The sequence below is a fragment of the Pleurodeles waltl genome, chromosome 4_2 (assembly GCF_031143425.1).
Source record: "Pleurodeles waltl isolate 20211129_DDA chromosome 4_2, aPleWal1.hap1.20221129, whole genome shotgun sequence".
Classification (NCBI taxonomy): Eukaryota; Metazoa; Chordata; class Amphibia; order Caudata; family Salamandridae; genus Pleurodeles; species Pleurodeles waltl.
Genome location: NC_090443.1, coordinates 39,939,353 through 39,957,272, shown reverse-complemented (window position 1 = coordinate 39,957,272; position 17,920 = coordinate 39,939,353).

The following is a 17,920-nucleotide window of genomic DNA, read 5'->3' as shown; positions in this document are numbered from 1 at the left end:
TCAGCAGTGCTTTGACATGGCGGTCTTTGCCCTGTTCAGCGGTGCTTTGACATGGCGGTTCAGGACAGTTCAGCGGTGCTTTGACATGGCGGTCTTTGCCCTGTTCAGCGGTGCTTTGACATGGCGGTCTTTGCCCTGTTCAGCGGTGCATCGACATGGCGGTTCAGGACAGTTCAGCGGTGCTTTGCCATGGAGGTTCAGGACAGTTCAGCAGTGCTTTGCCATGGAGGTCTTTGCCCTGTTCATTGGTGCTTTGACATGGCGGTCTTTGCCCTGTTCAGCGGTGCTTTGACATGGCGGTCTTTGCCCTGTTCAGCGGTGCTTTGACATGGCGGCCTTTGCCCTGTTCAGCGGTGCTTTGCCATGGCGCTCTTTGCCCTGTTCAGCGGTGCTTTGCCATGGCGGTCTTTGCCCTGTTCAGCGGTGCTTTGACATGGCGGTCTTTGCCCTGTTCAGCGGTGCTTTGCCATGGCGGTCTTTGCCCTGTTCAGCCGTGCTTTGCCATGGCGGTCTTTGCCCTGTTCAGCGGTGCTTTGACATGGCGGTTCAGGACAGTTCAGCGGTGCTTTGCCATGGAGGTTCAGGACAGTTCAGCGGTGCTTTGCCATGGAGGTCTTTGCCCTGTTCAGCGGTGCTTTGACATGGCGGTCTCTGCCCTGTTCAGCGGTGCTTTGACATGGCGGTCTTTGCCCTGTTCAGCGGTGCTTTGACATGGCGGTTCAGAACAGTTCAGCGGTGCTTTGCCATGGAGGTTCAGGACAGTTCAGCGGTGCTTTGCCATGGAGGTCTTTGCCCTGTTCAGCGGTGCTTTGACATGGCGGTCTTTGCCCTGTTCAGCGGTGCTTTGACATGGCGGTCTTTGCCCTGTTCAGTGGTGCTTTGACATGGCGATCTTTGCCCTGTTCAGCGGTGCTTTGACATGGCGGTCTTTGCCCTCCTCAGCGGTGCTTTGACATGGCGGTTCAGGACAGTTCAGCGGTGCTTCGCCATGGAGGTTCAGGACAGTTCAGCGGTGCTTTGACATGGCGGTCTTTGCCCTGTTCAGTGGTGCTTTGACATGACGGTCTTTGCCCTGTTTAGCGGTGCTTTGACATGGCGGTCTTTGCCCTGTTCAGCGGTGCTTTGACATGGCGGTCTTTGCCCTGTTCAGCGGTGCTTTGACATGGCGGTTCAGGACAGTTCAGCGGTGCTTTGCCATGGAGGTTCAGGACAGTTCAGCGGTGCTTTGCCATGGAGGTCTTTGCCCTGTTCAGCGGTGTTTTGACATGGCGGTCTCTGCCCTGTTCAGCGGTGCATTGACATGGCGGTCTTTGCCCTGTTCAGCGGTGCTTTGACATGGCGGTTCAGGACAGTTCAGCGGTGCTTTGCCATGGAGGTTCAGGACAGTTCAGCGGTGCTTTGCCATGGAGGTCTTTGCCCTGTTCAGTGGTGCTTTGCCATGGCGGTCTTTGCCCTGTTCAGCCGTGCTTTGCCATGGCGTTCTTTGCCCTGTTCAGCGGTGCTTTGACATGGCGGTTCAGGACAGTTCAGCGGTGCTTTGCCATGGAGGTTCAGGACAGTTCAGCGGTGCTTTGCCATGGAGGTCTTTGCCCTGTTCAGCGGTGCTTTGACATGGCGGTCTCTGCCCTGTTCAGCGGTGCTTTGACATGGCGGTCTTTGCCCTGTTCAGCGGTGCTTTGACATGGCGGTTCAGAACAGTTCAGCGGTGCTTTGCCATGGAGGTTCAGGACAGTTCAGCGGTGCTTTGCCATGGAGGTCTTTGCCCTGTTCAGCGGTGCTTTGACATGGCGGTCTTTGCCCTGTTCAGCGGTGCTTTGACATGGCGGTCTTTGCCCTGTTCAGTGGTGCTTTGACATGGCGGTCTTTGCCCTGTTCAGCGGTGCTTTGACATGGCGGTCTTTGCCCTCTTCAGCGGTGCTTTGACATGGCGGTTCAGGACAGTTCAGCAGTGCTTCGCCATGGAGGTTCAGGACAGTTCAGCTGTGCTTTGACATGGCGGTCTTTGCCCTGTTCAGTGGTGCTTTGACATGACGGTCTTTGCCCTGTTCAGCGGTGCTTTGACATGGCGGTCTTTGCCCCGTTCAGCGGTGCTTTGACATGGCGGTCTTTGCCCTGTTCAGCGGTGCTTTGACACGGCGGTTCAGGACAGTTCAGCGGTGCTTTGCCATGGAGGTTCAGGAGAGTTCAGCAGTGCTTTGCCATGGAGGTCTTTGCCCTGTTCAGCGGTGCTTTGACATGGCGTTCTTTGCCCTGTTCAACGGTGCTTTGACATGCCGGTCTTTGCCCTGTTCAGCGGTGCTTTGCCATGGTGGTCTTTGCCCTGTTCAGCGGTGCTTTGCCATGGCGGTCTTTGCCCTGTTCAGCGGTGCTTTGACATGGCGGTCTTTGCCCTGTTCAGTGGTGCTTTGCCATGGCGGTCTTTGACCTGTTCAGCGGTGCTTTGACATGGCGGTCTTTGCCCTGTTCAGTGGTGCTTTGACATGGCGGTCTTTGCCCTGTTCAGCGGTGCTTTGACATGGCGGTCTTTGCCCTGTTCAGCGGTGCTTTGACATGGCGGTCTTTGCCCTGTTCAGTGGTGCTTTGACATGGCGGTCTTTGCCCTGTTCAGCGGTGCTTTGACATGGCGGTCTTTGCCCTGTTCAGCGGTGCTTTGACATGGCGGTTCAGGACAGTTCAGCGGTGCTTTGCCAAGGAGGTTCAGGACAGTTCAGCGGTGCTTTGCCATGGAGGTCTTTGCCCTGTTCAGTGGTGCTTTGACATGGCGGTCTTTGCCCTGTTCAACGGTGCTTTGACATGGCGGTCTCTGCCCTGTTCAGCGGTGCTTTGACATGGCGGTCTTTGCCCTGTTCAGCGGTGCTTTGACATGGCGGTTTAGGACAGTTCAGCGGTGCTTTGCCATGGAGGTTCAGGACAGATCAGCAGTGCTTTGCCATGGAGGTCTGTGCCCTGTTCAGCGGTGCTTTGACATGGCGTTCTTTGCCCTGTTCAGCGGTGCTTTGACATGGCGGTCTTTGCCCTGTTCAGCGGTGCTTTGCCGTGGCGGTCTTTGCCCTGTTCAGCGGTTCTTTGACATGGCGGTCTTTGCCCTGTTCAGCGGTGCTTTGCCATGGCGGTCCTTGCCCTGTTCAGCGGTGCATTGACATGGCGGTTCAGGACAGTTCAGCGGTGCTTTGCCATGGAGGTTCAGGACAGTTCAGCGGTGCTTTGCCATGGAGGTCTTTGCCCTGTTCAGTGGTGCTTTGACATGGCGGTCTTTGCCCTGTTCAGCGGTCTTTGTCCTGTTCAGCGGTGCTTTGACATGGCGGTCTTTGCCCTGTTCAGCGGTGCTTTGACATGGCGGTCTTTGCCCTGTTCAGCGGTGCTTTGACATGGCGGTTCAGGACAGTTCAGCGGTGCTTTGCCATGGAGGTTCAGGACAGTTCAGCGGTGCTTTGCCATGGAGGTCTTTGCCCTGTTCAGTGGTGCTTTGACATGGCGGTCTTTGCCCTGTTCAGCGGTCTTTGTCCTGTTCAGCGGTGCTTTGACATGGCGGTCTTTGCCCTGTTCAGCGGTGCTTTGACATGGCGGTCTTTGCCCTGTTCAGCGGTGCTTTGACATGGCGGTTCAGGACAGTTCAGCGGTGCTTTGCCATGGAGGTTCAGGACAGTTCAGCGGTGCTTTGCCATGGAGGTCTTTGCCCTGTTCAGCGGTGCTTTGACATGGCGGTCTTTGCCCTGTTCAGCGGTGCTTTGAGATGGCGGTCTTTGCCCTGTTCAGCGGTGCTTTGACATGGCGGTTCAGGACAGTTCAGCGGTGCTTTGCCATGGAGGTTCAGGACAGTTCAGCGGTGATTTGCCATGGAGGTCTTTGCCCTGTTCAGCGGTGCTTTGACATGGCGGTCATTGCCCTGTTCAGTGGTGCTTTGCCATGGCGGTCTTTGCCCTGTTCAGCAGTGCTTTGCCATGGCGGTCTTTGACCTGTTCAGCGGTGCTTTGACATGGCGGTCTTTGCCCTGTTCAGTGGTGCTTTGACATGGCGGTCTTTGCCCTGTTCAGCGGTGCTTTGCCATGGCGGTCTTTGCCCTGTTCAGCGGTGCTTTGCCATGGTGGTCTTTGCCCTGTTCAGCAGTGCTTTTACATGGCGGTCTTTGCACTGTTCAGCGGTGCTTTGACATGGCGGTTCAGGACAGTTCAGCGGTGCTTTGCCATGGAGGTTCAGGACAGTTCAGCGGTGCTTTGCCATGGAGGTCTTTGCCCTGTTCAGCGGTGCTTTGACATGGCGGTCTCTGCCCTGTTCAGCAGTGCTTTGACATGGCGGTCTTTGCCCTGTTCAGCGGTGCTTTGACATGGCGGTTCAGGACAGTTCAGCGGTGCTTTGACATGGCGGTCTTTGCCCTGTTCAGCGGTGCTTTGACATGGCGGTCTTTGCCCTGTTCAGCGGTGCATCGACATGGCGGTTCAGGACAGTTCAGCGGTGCTTTGCCATGGAGGTTCAGGACAGTTCAGCAGTGCTTTGCCATGGAGGTCTTTGCCCTGTTCATTGGTGCTTTGACATGGCGGTCTTTGCCCTGTTCAGCGGTGCTTTGACATGGCGGTCTTTGCCCTGTTCAGCGGTGCTTTGACATGGCGGCCTTTGCCCTGTTCAGCGGTGCTTTGCCATGGCGCTCTTTGCCCTGTTCAGCGGTGCTTTGCCATGGCGGTCTTTGCCCTGTTCAGCGGTGCTTTGACATGGCGGTCTTTGCCCTGTTCAGCGGTGCTTTGCCATGGCGGTCTTTGCCCTGTTCAGCCGTGCTTTGCCATGGCGGTCTTTGCCCTGTTCAGCGGTGCTTTGACATGGCGGTTCAGGACAGTTCAGCGGTGCTTTGCCATGGAGGTTCAGGACAGTTCAGCGGTGCTTTGCCATGGAGGTCTTTGCCCTGTTCAGCGGTGCTTTGACATGGCGGTCTCTGCCCTGTTCAGCGGTGCTTTGACATGGCGGTCTTTGCCCTGTTCAGCGGTGCTTTGACATGGCGGTTCAGAACAGTTCAGCGGTGCTTTGCCATGGAGGTTCAGGACAGTTCAGCGGTGCTTTGCCATGGAGGTCTTTGCCCTGTTCAGCGGTGCTTTGACATGGCGGTCTTTGCCCTGTTCAGCGGTGCTTTGACATGGCGGTCTTTGCCCTGTTCAGTGGTGCTTTGACATGGCGGTCTTTGCCCTGTTCAGCGGTGCTTTGACATGGCGGTCTTTGCCCTCCTCAGCGGTGCTTTGACATGGCGGTTCAGGACAGTTCAGCGGTGCTTCGCCATGGAGGTTCAGGACAGTTCAGCGGTGCTTTGACATGGCGGTCTTTGCCCTGTTCAGTGGTGCTTTGACATGACGGTCTTTGCCCTGTTTAGCGGTCCTTTGACATGGCGGTCTTTGCCCTGTTCAGCGGTGCTTTGACATGGCGGTCTTTGCCCTGTTCAGCGGTGCTTTGACATGGCGGTTCAGGACAGTTCAGCGGTGCTTTGCCATGGAGGTTCAGGAGAGTTCAGCAGTGCTTTGCCATGGAGGTCTTTGCCCTGTTCAGCGGTGCTTTGACATGGCGTTCTTTGCCCTGTTCAACGGTGCTTTGACATGGCGGTCTTTGCCCTGTTCAGCGGTGCTTTGCCATGGTGGTCTTTGCCCTGTTCAGCGGTGCTTTGCCATGGCGGTCTTTGCCCTGTTCAGCTGTGCTTTGACATGGCGGTCTTTGCCCTGTTCAGTGGTGCTTTGCCATGGCGGTCTTTGCCCTGTTCAGCAGTGCTTTGCCATGGCGGTCTTTGCCCTGTTCAGCAGTGCTTTGCCATGGAGGTCTTTGCCCTGTTCAGCGGTGCTTTGACATGGCGGTCTTTGCCCTGTTCAGCGGTGCTTTGAGATGGCGGTCTTTGCCCTGTTCAGCGGTGCTTTGACATGGCGGTTCAGGACAGTTCAGCGGTGCTTTGCCATGGAGGTTCAGGACAGTTCAGCGGTGCTTTGCCATGGAGGTCTTTGCCCTGTTCAGCGGTGCTTTGACATGGCGGTCATTGCCCTGTTCAGTGGTGCTTTGCCATGGCGGTCTTTGCCCTGTTCAGCAGTGCTTTGCCATGGCGGTCTTTGACCTGTTCAGCGGTGCTTTGACATGGCGGTCTTTGCCCTGTTCAGTGGTGCTTTGACATGGCGGTCTTTGCCCTGTTCAGCGGTGCTTTGCCATGGCGGTCTTTGCCCTGTTCAGCGGTGCTTTGCCATGGTGGTCTTTGCCCTGTTCAGCAGTGCTTTTACATGGCGGTCTTTGCACTGTTCAGCGGTGCTTTGACATGGCGGTTCAGGACAGTTCAGCGGTGCTTTGCCATGGAGGTTCAGGACAGTTCAGCGGTGCTTTGCCATGGAGGTCTTTGCCCTGTTCAGCGGTGCTTTGACATGGCGGTCTCTGCCCTGTTCAGCAGTGCTTTGACATGGCGGTCTTTGCCCTGTTCAGCGGTGCTTTGACATGGCGGTTCAGGACAGTTCAGCGGTGCTTTGACATGGCGGTCTTTGCCCTGTTCAGCGGTGCTTTGACATGGCGGTCTTTGCCCTGTAAGCGGTGCATCGACATGGCGGTTCAGGACAGTTCAGCGGTGCTTTGCCATGGAGGTTCAGGACAGTTCAGCAGTGCTTTGCCATGGAGGTCTTTGCCCTGTTCATTGGTGCTTTGACATGGCGGTCTTTGCCCTGTTCAGCGGTGCTTTGACATGGCGGTCTTTGCCCTGTTCAGCGGTGCTTTGACATGGCGGCCTTTGCCCTGTTCAGCGGTGCTTTGCCATGGCGCTCTTTGCCCTGTTCAGCGGTGCTTTGCCATGGCGGTCTTTGCCCTGTTCAGCGGTGCTTTGACATGGCGGTCTTTGCCCTGTTCAGCGGTGCTTTGCCATGGCGGTCTTTGCCCTGTTCAGCCGTGCTTTGCCATGGCGGTCTTTGCCCTGTTCAGCTGTGCTTTGACATGGCGGTTCAGGACAGTTCAGCGGTGCTTTGCCATGGAGGTTCAGGACAGTTCAGCGGTGCTTTGCCATGGAGGTCTTTGCCCTGTTCAGCGGTGCTTTGACATGGCGGTCTCTGCCCTGTTCAGCGGTGCTTTGACATGGCGGTCTTTGCCCTGTTCAGCGGTGCTTTGACATGGCGGTTCAGAACAGTTCAGCGGTGCTTTGCCATGGAGGTTCAGGACAGTTCAGCGGTGCTTTGCCATGGAGGTCTTTGCCCTGTTCAGCGGTGCTTTGACATGGCGGTCTTTGCCCTGTTCAGCGGTGCTTTGACATGGCGGTCTTTGCCCTGTTCAGTGGTGCTTTGACATGGCGGTCTTTGCCCTGTTCAGCGGTGCTTTGACATGGCGGTCTTTGCCCTCCTCAGCGGTGCTTTGACATGGCGGTTCAGGACAGTTCAGCGGTGCTTCGCCATGGAGGTTCAGGACAGTTCAGCGGTGCTTTGACATGGCGGTCTTTGCCCTGTTCAGTGGTGCTTTGACATGACGGTCTTTGCCCTGTTTAGCGGTCCTTTGACATGGCGGTCTTTGCCCTGTTCAGCGGTGCTTTGACATGGCGGTCTTTGCCCTGTTCAGCGGTGCTTTGACATGGCGGTTCAGGACAGTTCAGCGGTGCTTTGCCATGGAGGTTCAGGAGAGTTCAGCAGTGCTTTGCCATGGAGGTCTTTGCCCTGTTCAGCGGTGCTTTGACATGGCGTTCTTTGCCCTGTTCAACGGTGCTTTGACATGGCGGTCTTTGCCCTGTTCAGCGGTGCTTTGCCATGGTGGTCTTTGCCCTGTTCAGCGGTGCTTTGCCATGGCGGTCTTTGCCCTGTTCAGCTGTGCTTTGACATGGCGGTCTTTGCCCTGTTCAGTGGTGCTTTGCCATGGCGGTCTTTGCCCTGTTCAGCAGTGCTTTGCCATGGCGGTCTTTGACCTGTTCAGCGGTGCTTTGACATGGCGGTCTTTGCCCTGTTCAGTGGTGCTTTGACATGGCGGTCTTTGCCCTGTTCAGCGGTGCTTTGACATGGCGGTCTTTGCCCTGTTCAGCGGTGCTTTGACATGGCGGTTCAGGACAGTTCAGCGGTGCTTTGCCATGGAGGTTCAGGACGGTTCAGCGGTGCTTTGCGATGGAGGTCTTTGCCCTGTTCAGTGGTGCTTTGATATGGCGGTCTTTGCCCTGTTCAGCAGTATTTGTCCTGTTCAGCGGTGCTTTGACATGGCGGTCTTTGCCCTGTTCAGCGGTGCTTTGACATGGCGGTCTTTGCCCTGTTCAGCGGTGCTTTGACATGGCGGTTCAGGACAGTTCAGCGGTGCTTTGCCATGGAGGTTCAGGACAGTTCAGCGGTGCTTTGCCATGGAGGTCTTTGCCCTGTTCAGCGGTGCTTTGACATGGCGGTCTCTGCCCTGTTCAGCGGTGCTTTGACATGGCGGTCTTTGCCCTGTTCAGCGGTGCTTTGACATGGCGGTTCAGGACAGTTCAGCGGTGCTTTGCCATGGAGGTTCAGGACAGTTCAGCGGTGCTTTGCCATGGAGGTCTTTGCCCTGTTCAGCGGTTCTTTGACATGGCGGTCTTTGACCTATTCAGCGGTGCTTTGACATGGCGGTCCTTGCCCTGTTCAGCGGTGCTTTGACATGGCGGTTCAGGACAGTTCAGCGGTGCTTTGCCATGGAGGTTCAGGACAGTTCAGCGGTGCTTTGCCATGGAGGTCTTTGCCCTGTTCAGCGGTGCTTTGACATGGCGGTCTCTGCCCTGTTCAGCGGTGCTTTGACATGGCGGTCTTTGCCCTGTTCAGCGGTGCTTTGACATGGCGGTTCAGAACAGTTCAGCAGTGCTTTGCCATGGAGGTTCAGGACAGTTCAGCAGTGCTTTGCCATGGAGGTCTTTGCCGTGTTCATTGGTGCTTTGACATGGCGGTCTTTGCCCTGTTCAGCGGTGCTTTGACATGGCGGTCTTTGCCCTGTTCAGCGGTGCTTTGACATGGCGGCCTTTGCCCTGTTCAGCGGTGCTTTGCCATGGCGCTCTTTGCCCTGTTCAGCAGTGCTTTGCCATGGCGGTCTTTGCCCTGTTCAGCGGTGCTTTGAGATGGCGGTCTTTGCCCTGTTCAGCGGTGCTTTGCCATGGCGGTCTTTGCCCTGTTCAGCGGTGCTTTGACATGGCGGTCTTTGCCCTGTTCAGTGGTGCTTTGACATGGCGGTTCAGGACAGTTCAGCGGTGCTTTGCCATGGAGGTCTTTGCCCTGTTCAGCGGTGCTTTGACATGGCGGTTCAGGACAGTTCAGCGGTGCTTTGCCATGGAGGTTCAGGACAGTTCAGCGGTGCTTTGCCATGGTGGTCTTTGCCCTGTTCAGCGGTGCTTTGCCATGGCGGTCTTTGCCCTGTTCAGCTGTGCTTTGACATGGCGGTCTTTGCCCTGTTCAGTGGTGCTTTGCCATGGCGGTCTTTGCCCTGTTCAGCAGTGCTTTGCCATGGCGGTCTTTGACCTGTTCAGCGGTGCTTTGACATGGCGGTCTTTGCCCTGTTCAGTGGTGCTTTGACATGGCGGTCTTTGCCCTGTTCAGCGGTGCTTTGACATGGCGGTCTTTGCCCTGTTCAGCGGTGCTTTGACATGGCGGTTCAGGACAGTTCAGCGGTGCTTTGCCATGGAGGTTCAGGACGGTTCAGCGGTGCTTTGCGATGGAGGTCTTTGCCCTGTTCAGTGGTGCTTTGATATGGCGGTCTTTGCCCTGTTCAGCAGTATTTGTCCTGTTCAGCGGTGCTTTGACATGGCGGTCTTTGCCCTGTTCAGCGGTGCGTTGACATGGCGGTCTTTGCCCTGTTCAGCGGTGCTTTGACATGGCGGTTCAGGACAGTTCAGCGGTGCTTTGCCATGGAGGTTCAGGACAGTTCAGCGGTGCTTTGCCATGGAGGTCTTTGCCCTGTTCAGCGGTGCTTTGACATGGCGGTCTCTGCCCTGTTCAGCGGTGCTTTGACATGGCGGTCTTTGCCCTGTTCAGCGGTGCTTTGACATGGCGGTTCAGGACAGTTCAGCGGTGCTTTGCCATGGAGGTTCAGGACAGTTCAGCGGTGCTTTGCCATGGAGGTCTTTGCCCTGTTCAGCGGTTCTTTGACATGGCGGTCTTTGACCTATTCAGCGGTGCTTTGACATGGCGGTCCTTGCCCTGTTCAGCGGTGCTTTGACATGGCGGTTCAGGACAGTTCAGCGGTGCTTTGCCATGGAGGTTCAGGACAGTTCAGCGGTGCTTTGCCATGGAGGTCTTTGCCCTGTTCAGCGGTGCTTTGACATGGCGGTCTCTGCCCTGTTCAGCGGTGCTTTGACATGGCGGTCTTTGCCCTGTTCAGCGGTGCTTTGACATGGCGGTTCAGAACAGTTCAGCAGTGCTTTGCCATGGAGGTTCAGGACAGTTCAGCAGTGCTTTGCCATGGAGGTCTTTGCCGTGTTCATTGGTGCTTTGACATGGCGTTCTTTGCCCTGTTCAGCGGTGCTTTGACATGGCGGTCTTTGCCCTGTTCAGCGGTGCTTTGACATGGCGGCCTTTGCCCTGTTCAGCGGTGCTTTGCCATGGCGCTCTTTGCCCTGTTCAGCGGTGCTTTGCCATGGCGGTCTTTGCCCTGTTCAGCGGTGCTTTGAGATGGCGGTCTTTGCCCTGTTCAGCGGTGCTTTGCCATGGCGGTCTTTGCCCTGTTCAGCGGTGCTTTGACATGGCGGTCTTTGCCCTGTTCAGTGGTGCTTTGACATGGCGGTTCAGGACAGTTCAGCGGTGCTTTGCCATGGAGGTCTTTGCCCTGTTCAGCGGTGCTTTGACATGGCGGTTCAGGACAGTTCAGCGGTGCTTTGCCATGGAGGTTCAGGACAGTTCAGCAGTGCTTTGCCATGGAGGTCTTTGCCCTGTTCAGCGGTGCTTTGACATGGCGGTCTTTGCCCTGTTCAGCGGTGCTTTGACATGGCGGTCTTTGCCCTGTTCAGTGGTGCTTTGACATGGCGGTCTTTGCCCTGTTCAGCGGTGCTTTGACATGGCGGTCTTTGCCCTGTTCAGCGGTGCTTTGACATGGCGGTTCAGGACAGTTCAGCGGTGCTTTGCCATGGAGGTTCAGGACAGTTCAGCGGTGCTTTGCCATGGAGGTCTTTGCCCTGTTCAGTGGTGCTTTGACATGGCGGTCTTTGCCCTGTTCAACGGTGCTTTGACATGGCGGTCTTTGCCCTGTTCAGCGGTGCTTTGACATGGCGGTCTTTGCCCTGTTCAGCGGTGCTTTGACATGGCGGTTTAGGACAGTTCAGCGGTGCTTTGCCATGGAGGTTCAGGACAGATCAGCAGTGCTTTGCCATGGAGGTCTTTGCCCTGTTCAGCGGTGCTTTGACATGGCGTTCTTTGCCCTGTTCAGCGGTGCTTTGACATGGCGGTCTTTGCCCTGTTCAGCGGTGCTTTGCCATGGTGGTCTTTGCCCTGTTCAGCGGTGCTTTGCCGTGGCGGTCTTTGCCCTGTTCAGCGGTGCCTTGACATGGCGGTCTTTGCCCTGTTCAGCGGTGCTTTTCCATGGCGGTCTTTGCCCTGTTCAGCGGTGCATTGACATGGCGGTTCAGGACAGTTCAGTGGTGCTTTGCCATGGAGGTTCAGGACAGTTCAGCGGTGCTTTGCCATGGAGGTCTTTGCCCTGTTCAGTGGTGCTTTGACATGGCGGTCTTTGCCCTGTTCAGCGGTCTTTGTCCTGTTCAGCGGTGCTTTGACATGGCGGTCTTTGCCCTGTTCAGCGGTGCTTTGACATGGCGGTTCAGGACAGTTCAGCGGTGCTTTGCCATGGAGGTTCAGGACAGTTCAGCGGTGCTTTGCCATGGAGGTCTTTGCCCTGTTCAGTGGTGCTTTGACATGGCGGTCTTTGCCCTGTTCAGCGGTCTTTGTCCTGTTCAGCGGTGCTTTGACATCGCGGTCTTTGCCCTGTTCAGCGGTGCTTTGACATGGCGGTCTTTGCCCTGTTCAGCGGTGCTTTGACATGGCGGTTCAGGACAGTTCAGCGGTGCTTTGCCATGGAGGTTCAGGACAGTTCAGCGGTGCTTTGCCATGGAGGTCTTTGCCCTGTTCAGCGGTGCTTTGACATGGCGGTCTCTGCCCTGTTCAGCGGTGCTTTGACATGGCGGTCTTTGCCCTGTTCAGCGGTGCTTTGACATGGCGGTTCAGGACAGTTCAGCGGTGCTTTGCCATGGAGGTTCAGGACAGTTCAGCGGTGCTTTGCCATTGAGGTCTTTGCCCTGTTCAGCGGTGCTTTGACATGGCGGTCTTTGCCCTATTCAGCGGTGATTTGACATGGCGGTCTTTGCCCTGTTCAGCGGTGCTTTGACATGGCAGTTCAGGACAGTTCAGCGGTGCTTTGCCATGGAGGTTCAGGACAATTCAGCGGTGCTTTGCCATGGAGGTCTTTGCCCTGTTCAGCGGTGCTTTGACATGGCGGTCTCTGCCCTGTTCAGCGGTGCTTTGACATGGCGGTCTTTGCCCTGTTCAGCGGTGCTTTGACATGGCGGTTCAGAACTGTTCAGCGGTGCTTTGCCATGGAGGTTCAGGACAGTTCAGCGGTGCTTTGCCATGGAGGTCTTTGTCCTGTTCAGCGGTGCTTTGACATGGCGGTCTTTGCCCTGTTCAGTGGTGCTTTGACATGGCGGTCTTTGCCCTATTCAGCGGTGCTTTGACATGGCGGTCTTTGCCCTGTTCAGCGGTGCATTGACATGGCGGTTCAGGACAGTTCAGCGGTGCTTTGCCATGGAGGTTCAGGACAGTTCAGCAGTGCTTTGCCATGGAGGTCTTTGCCCTGTTCATTGGTGCTTTGACATGGCGGTCTTTGCCCTGTTCAGCGGTGCTTTGACATGGCGGTCTTTGCCCTGTTCAGCGGTGCTTTGACATGGCGGCCTTTGCCCTGTTCAGCGGTGCTTTGCCATGGCGCTCTTTGCCTTGTTCAGCGGTGCTTTGCCATGGCGGTCTTTGCCCTGTTCAGCGGTGCTTTGACATGGCGGTCTTTGCCCTGTTCAGCGGTGCTTTGCCATGGCGGTCTTTGCCCTGTTCAGCGGTGCTTTGACATGGCGGACTTTGCCCTGTTCAGCGGTGCTTTGACATGGCGGTTCAGGACAGTTCAGCGGTGCTTTGCCATGGAGGTTCAGGACAGTTCAGCGGTGCGTTGCCATGGAGGTCTTTGCCCTGTTCAGAGGTGCTTTGACATGGCAGTCTCTGCCCTGTTCAGCGGTGCTTTGACTTGGCGGTCTTTGCCCTGTTCAGTGGTGCTTTGACATGGCGGTTCGGAACAGTTCAGCGGTGCTTTGCCATGGAGGTTCAGGACAGTTCAGCGGTGCTTTGCCATGGAGGTCTTTGCCCTGTTCAGCGGTGCTTTGACATGGCGGTCTTTGCCCTGTTCAGCGGTGCTTTGACATGGCGGTCTTTGCCCTGTTCAGTGGTGCTTTGACATGGCGGTCTTTGCCCTGTTCAGCGGTGCTTTGACATGGCGGTCTTTGCCCTGTTCAGCGGTGCTTTGACATGGCGGTCTTTGCCCTGTTCAGCGGTGCTTTGACATGGCGGTCTTTGCCCTGTTCAGCGGTGCTTTGACATGGCGGTTTAGGACAGTTCAGCAGTGCTTTGCCATGGAGGTCTTTGTCCTGTTCAGCGGTACTTTGACATGGCGTTCTTTGCCCTGTTCAGCGGTGCTTTGACATGGCGGTCTTTGCCCTGTTCAGCGGTGCTTTGCCATGGTGGTCTTTGCCCTGTTCAGCGGTGGTTTGCCATGGCGGTCTTTGCCCTGTTCAGCGGTGCTTTGACATGGCGGTCTTTGCCCTGTTAAGCGGTGCTTTGCCATGCGGTCTTTGCCCTGTTCAGCAATGCTTTGCCATGGCGGTCTTTGCCCTGTTCAGCGGTGCTTTGACATGGCGGTTCAGGACAATTCAGCGGTGGTTTGCCATGGAGGTTCAGGACAGTTCAGCGGTGCTTTGCCATGGAGGTCTTTGCCCTGTTCAGCGGTGCTTTGACATGGCGGTCTCTGCCCTGTTCAGCGGTGCTTTGACATGGCGGTCTTTGCCCTGTTCAGCGGTGCTTTGACATGGCGGTTCAGGACAGTTTAGCGGTGCTTTGACATGGAGGTTCAGGACAGTTCAGCGGTGTTTTGCCATGGAGGTCTTTGCCCTGTTCAGCGGTACTTTGACATGGCGGTCTTTGCCCTGTTCAGCGGTGCTTTACATGGCGGTCTTTGCCCTGTTCAGCGGTGCTTTGACATGGCGGTTCAGGACAGTTCAGCGGTGCTTTGCCATGGAGGTTCAGGACAGTTCAGCGGTGCTTCGCCATGGAGGTCTTTGCCCTGTTCAGCGGTGCTTTGACATGGCGGTCTCTGCCCTGTTCAGCGGTGCTTTGACATGGCGGTCTTTGCCCTGTTCAGCGGTGCTCTGACATGGCGGTTCAGAACAGTTCAGCGGTGCTTTGCCATGGAGGTTCAGGACAGTTCAGCAGTGCTTTGCCATGGAGGTCTTTGCCCTGTTCAGCGGTGCTTTGACATGGCGGTCTTTGCCCTGTTCAGTGGTGCTTTGACATGGCGGTCTTTGCCCTGTTCAGTGGTGCTTTGACATGGCGGTCTTTGCCCTGTTCAGCGGTGCTTTGACATGGCGGTCTTTGCCCTGTTCAGCAGTGCTTTGACATGGCGGTTCAGGACAGTTCAGCGGTGCTTTGCCATGGAGGTTCAGGACAGTTCAGCGGTGCTTTGCCATGGAGGTCTTTGCCCTGTTCAGTGGTGCTTTGACATGGCGGTCTTTGCCCTGTTCAGCAGTGCTTTGACATGGCGGTTCAGGACAGTTCAGCTGTGCTTTGCCATGGAGGTTCAGGACAGTTCAGCGGTGCTTTGCCATGGAGGTCTTTGCCCTGTTCAGCGGTGCTTTGCATGGCGTTCTTTGCCCTGTTCAGCGGTGCTTTGACATGGTGGTCTTTGCCCTGTTCAGCGGTGCTTTGCCATGGTGGTCTTTGCCCTGTTCAGCGGTGCTTTGACATGGCGATCTTTGCCCTGTTCAGCGGTGCTTTGCCATGGCGGTCTTTGCCCTGTTCAGCAGTGCTTTGCCATGGCGGTCTTTGCCCTGTTCAGCGGTGCTTTGACATGGCGGTTCAGGACAGTTCAGCGGTGCTTTGCCATGGAGGTTCAGGACAGTTCAGCGTTGCTTTGCCATGGAGGTCTTTGCCCTGTTGAGCGGTGCTTTGACATGGCGGTCTCTGCCCTGTTCAGCGGTGCTTTGACATGGCGGTCTTTGCCCTGTTCAGCGGTGCTTTGACATGGCGGTTCAGGACAGTTCAGCGGTGCTTTGCCATGGAGGTTCAGGACAGTTCAGCGGTGCTTTGCCATGGAGGTCTTTGCCCTGTTCAGCGGTGCTTTGACATGGCGGTCTCTGCCCTGTTCAGCGGTGCTTTGACATGGCGGTCTTTGCCCTGTTCAGCGGTGCTTTGACATGGCGGTTCAGGACAGTTCAGCGGTGCTTTGCCATGGAGGTTCAGGACAGTTCAGCGGTGCTTTGCCATGGAGGTCTTTGCCCTGTTCAGCGGTGCTTTGACATGGCGGTCTTTGCCCTATTCAGCGGTGATTTGACATGGCGGTCTTTGCCCTGTTCAGCGGTGCTTTGACATGGCAGTTCAGGACAGTTCAGCGGTGCTTTGCCATGGAGGTTCAGGACAGTTCAGCGGTGCTTTGCCATGGAGGTCTTTGCCCTGTTCAGCGGTGCTTTGACATGGCGGTCTCTGCCCTGTTCAGCGGTGCTTTGACATGGCGGTCTTTGCCCTGTTCAGCGGTGCTTTGACATGGCGGTTCAGAACTGTTCAGCGGTGCTTTGCCATAGAGGTTCAGGACAGTTCAGCGGTGCTTTGCCATGGAGGTCTTTGTCCTGTTCAGCGGTGCTTTGACATGGCGGTCTTTGCCCTGTTCAGTGGTGCTTTGACATGGCGGTCTTTGCCCTATTCAGCGGTGCTTTGACATCGCGGTCTTTGCCCTGTTCAGCAGTGCATTGACATGGCGGTTCAGGACAGTTCAGCGGTGCTTTGCCATGGAGGTTCAGGACAGTTCAGCAGTGCTTTGCCATGGAGGTCTTTGCCCTGTTCATTGGTGCTTTGACATGGCGGTCTTTGCCCTGTTCAGCGGTGCTTTGACATGGCAGTCTTTGCCCTGTTCAGCGGTGCTTTGACATGGCGGCCTTTGCCCTGTTCAGCGGTGCTTTGCCATGGCGCTCTTTGCCTTGTTCAGCGGTGCTTTGCCATGGCGGTCTTTGCCCTGTTCAGCGGTGCTTTGACATGGCGGTCTTTGCCCTGTTCAGCGGTGCTTTGCCATGGCGGTCTTTGCCCTGTTCAGCGATGCTTTGACATGGCGGACTTTGCCCTGTTCAGCGGTGCTTTGACATGGCGGTTCAGGACAGTTCAGCGGTGCTTTGCCATGGAGGTTCAGGACAGTTCAGCGGTGCGTTGCCATGGAGGTCTTTGCCCTGTTCAGAGGTGCTTTGACATGGCAGTCTCTGCCCTGTTCAGCGGTGCTTTGACTTGGCGGTCTTTGCCCTGTTCAGTGGTGCTTTGACATGGCGGTTCGGAACAGTTCAGCGGTGCTTTGCCATGGAGGTTCAGGACAGTTCAGCGGTGCTTTGCCATGGAGGTCTTTGCCCTGTTCAGCGGTGCTTTGACATGGCGGTCTTTGCCCTGTTCAGCGGTGCTTTGACATGGCGGTCTTTGCCCTGTTCAGTGGTGCTTTGACATGGCGGTCTTTGCCCTGTTCAGCGGTGCTTTGACATGGCGGTCTTTGCCCTGTTCAGCGGTGCTTTGACATGGCGGTCTTTGCCCTGTTCAGCGGTGCTTTGACATGGCGGTTTAGGACAGTTCAGCAGTGCTTTGCCATGGAGGTCTTTGTCCTGTTCAGCGGTACTTTGACATGGCGTTCTTTGCCCTGTTCAGCGGTGCTTTGACATGGCGGTCTTTGCCCTGTTCAGCGGTGCTTTGCCATGGTGGTCTTTGCCCTGTTCAGCGGTGGTTTGCCATGGCGGTCTTTGCCCTGTTCAGCGGTGCTTTGACATGGCGGTCTTTGCCCTGTTAAGCGGTGCTTTGCCATGGCGGTCTTTGCCCTGTTCAGCAATGCTTTGCCATGGCGGTCTTTGCCCTGTTCAGCGGTGCTTTGACATGGCGGTTCAGGACAGTTCAGCGGTGCTTTGCCATGGAGGTTCAGGACAGTTCAGCGGTGCTTTGCCATGGAGGTCTTTGCCCTGTTCAGCGGTGCTTTGACATGGCGGTCTCTGCCCTGTTCAGCGGTGCTTTGACATGGCGGTCTTTGCCCTGTTCAGCGGTGCTTTGACATGGCGGTTCAGGACAGTTTAGCGGTGCTTTGACATGGAGGTTCAGGACAGTTCAGCGGTGTTTTGCCATGGAGGTCTTTGCCCTGTTCAGCGGTGCTTTGACATGGCTGTCTTTGCCCTGTTCAGCGGTGCTTTACATGGCGGTCTTTGCCCTGTTCAGCGGTGCTTTGACATGGCGGTTCAGGACAGTTCAGCGGTGCTTTGCCATGGAGGTTCAGGACAGTTCAGCGGTGCTTCGCCATGGAGGTCTTTGCCCTGTTCAGCGGTGCTTTGACATGGCGGTCTCTGCCCTGTTCAGCGGTGCTTTGACATGGCGGTCTTTGCCCTGTTCAGCGGTGCTCTGACATGGCGGTTCAGAACAGTTCAGCGGTGCTTTGCCATGGAGGTTCAGGACAGTTCAGCAGTGCTTTGCCATGGAGGTCTTTGCCCTGTTCAGCGGTGCTTTGACATGGCGGTCTTTGCCCTGTTCAGCGGTGCTTTGACATGGCGGTCTTTGCCCTGTTCAGTGGTGCTTTGACATGGCGGTCTTTGCCCTGTTCAGCGGTGCTTTGACATGGCGGTCTTTGCCCTGTTCAGCGGTGCTTTGACATGGCGGTTCAGGACAGTTCAGCGGTGCTTTGCCATGGAGGTTCAGGACAGTTCAGC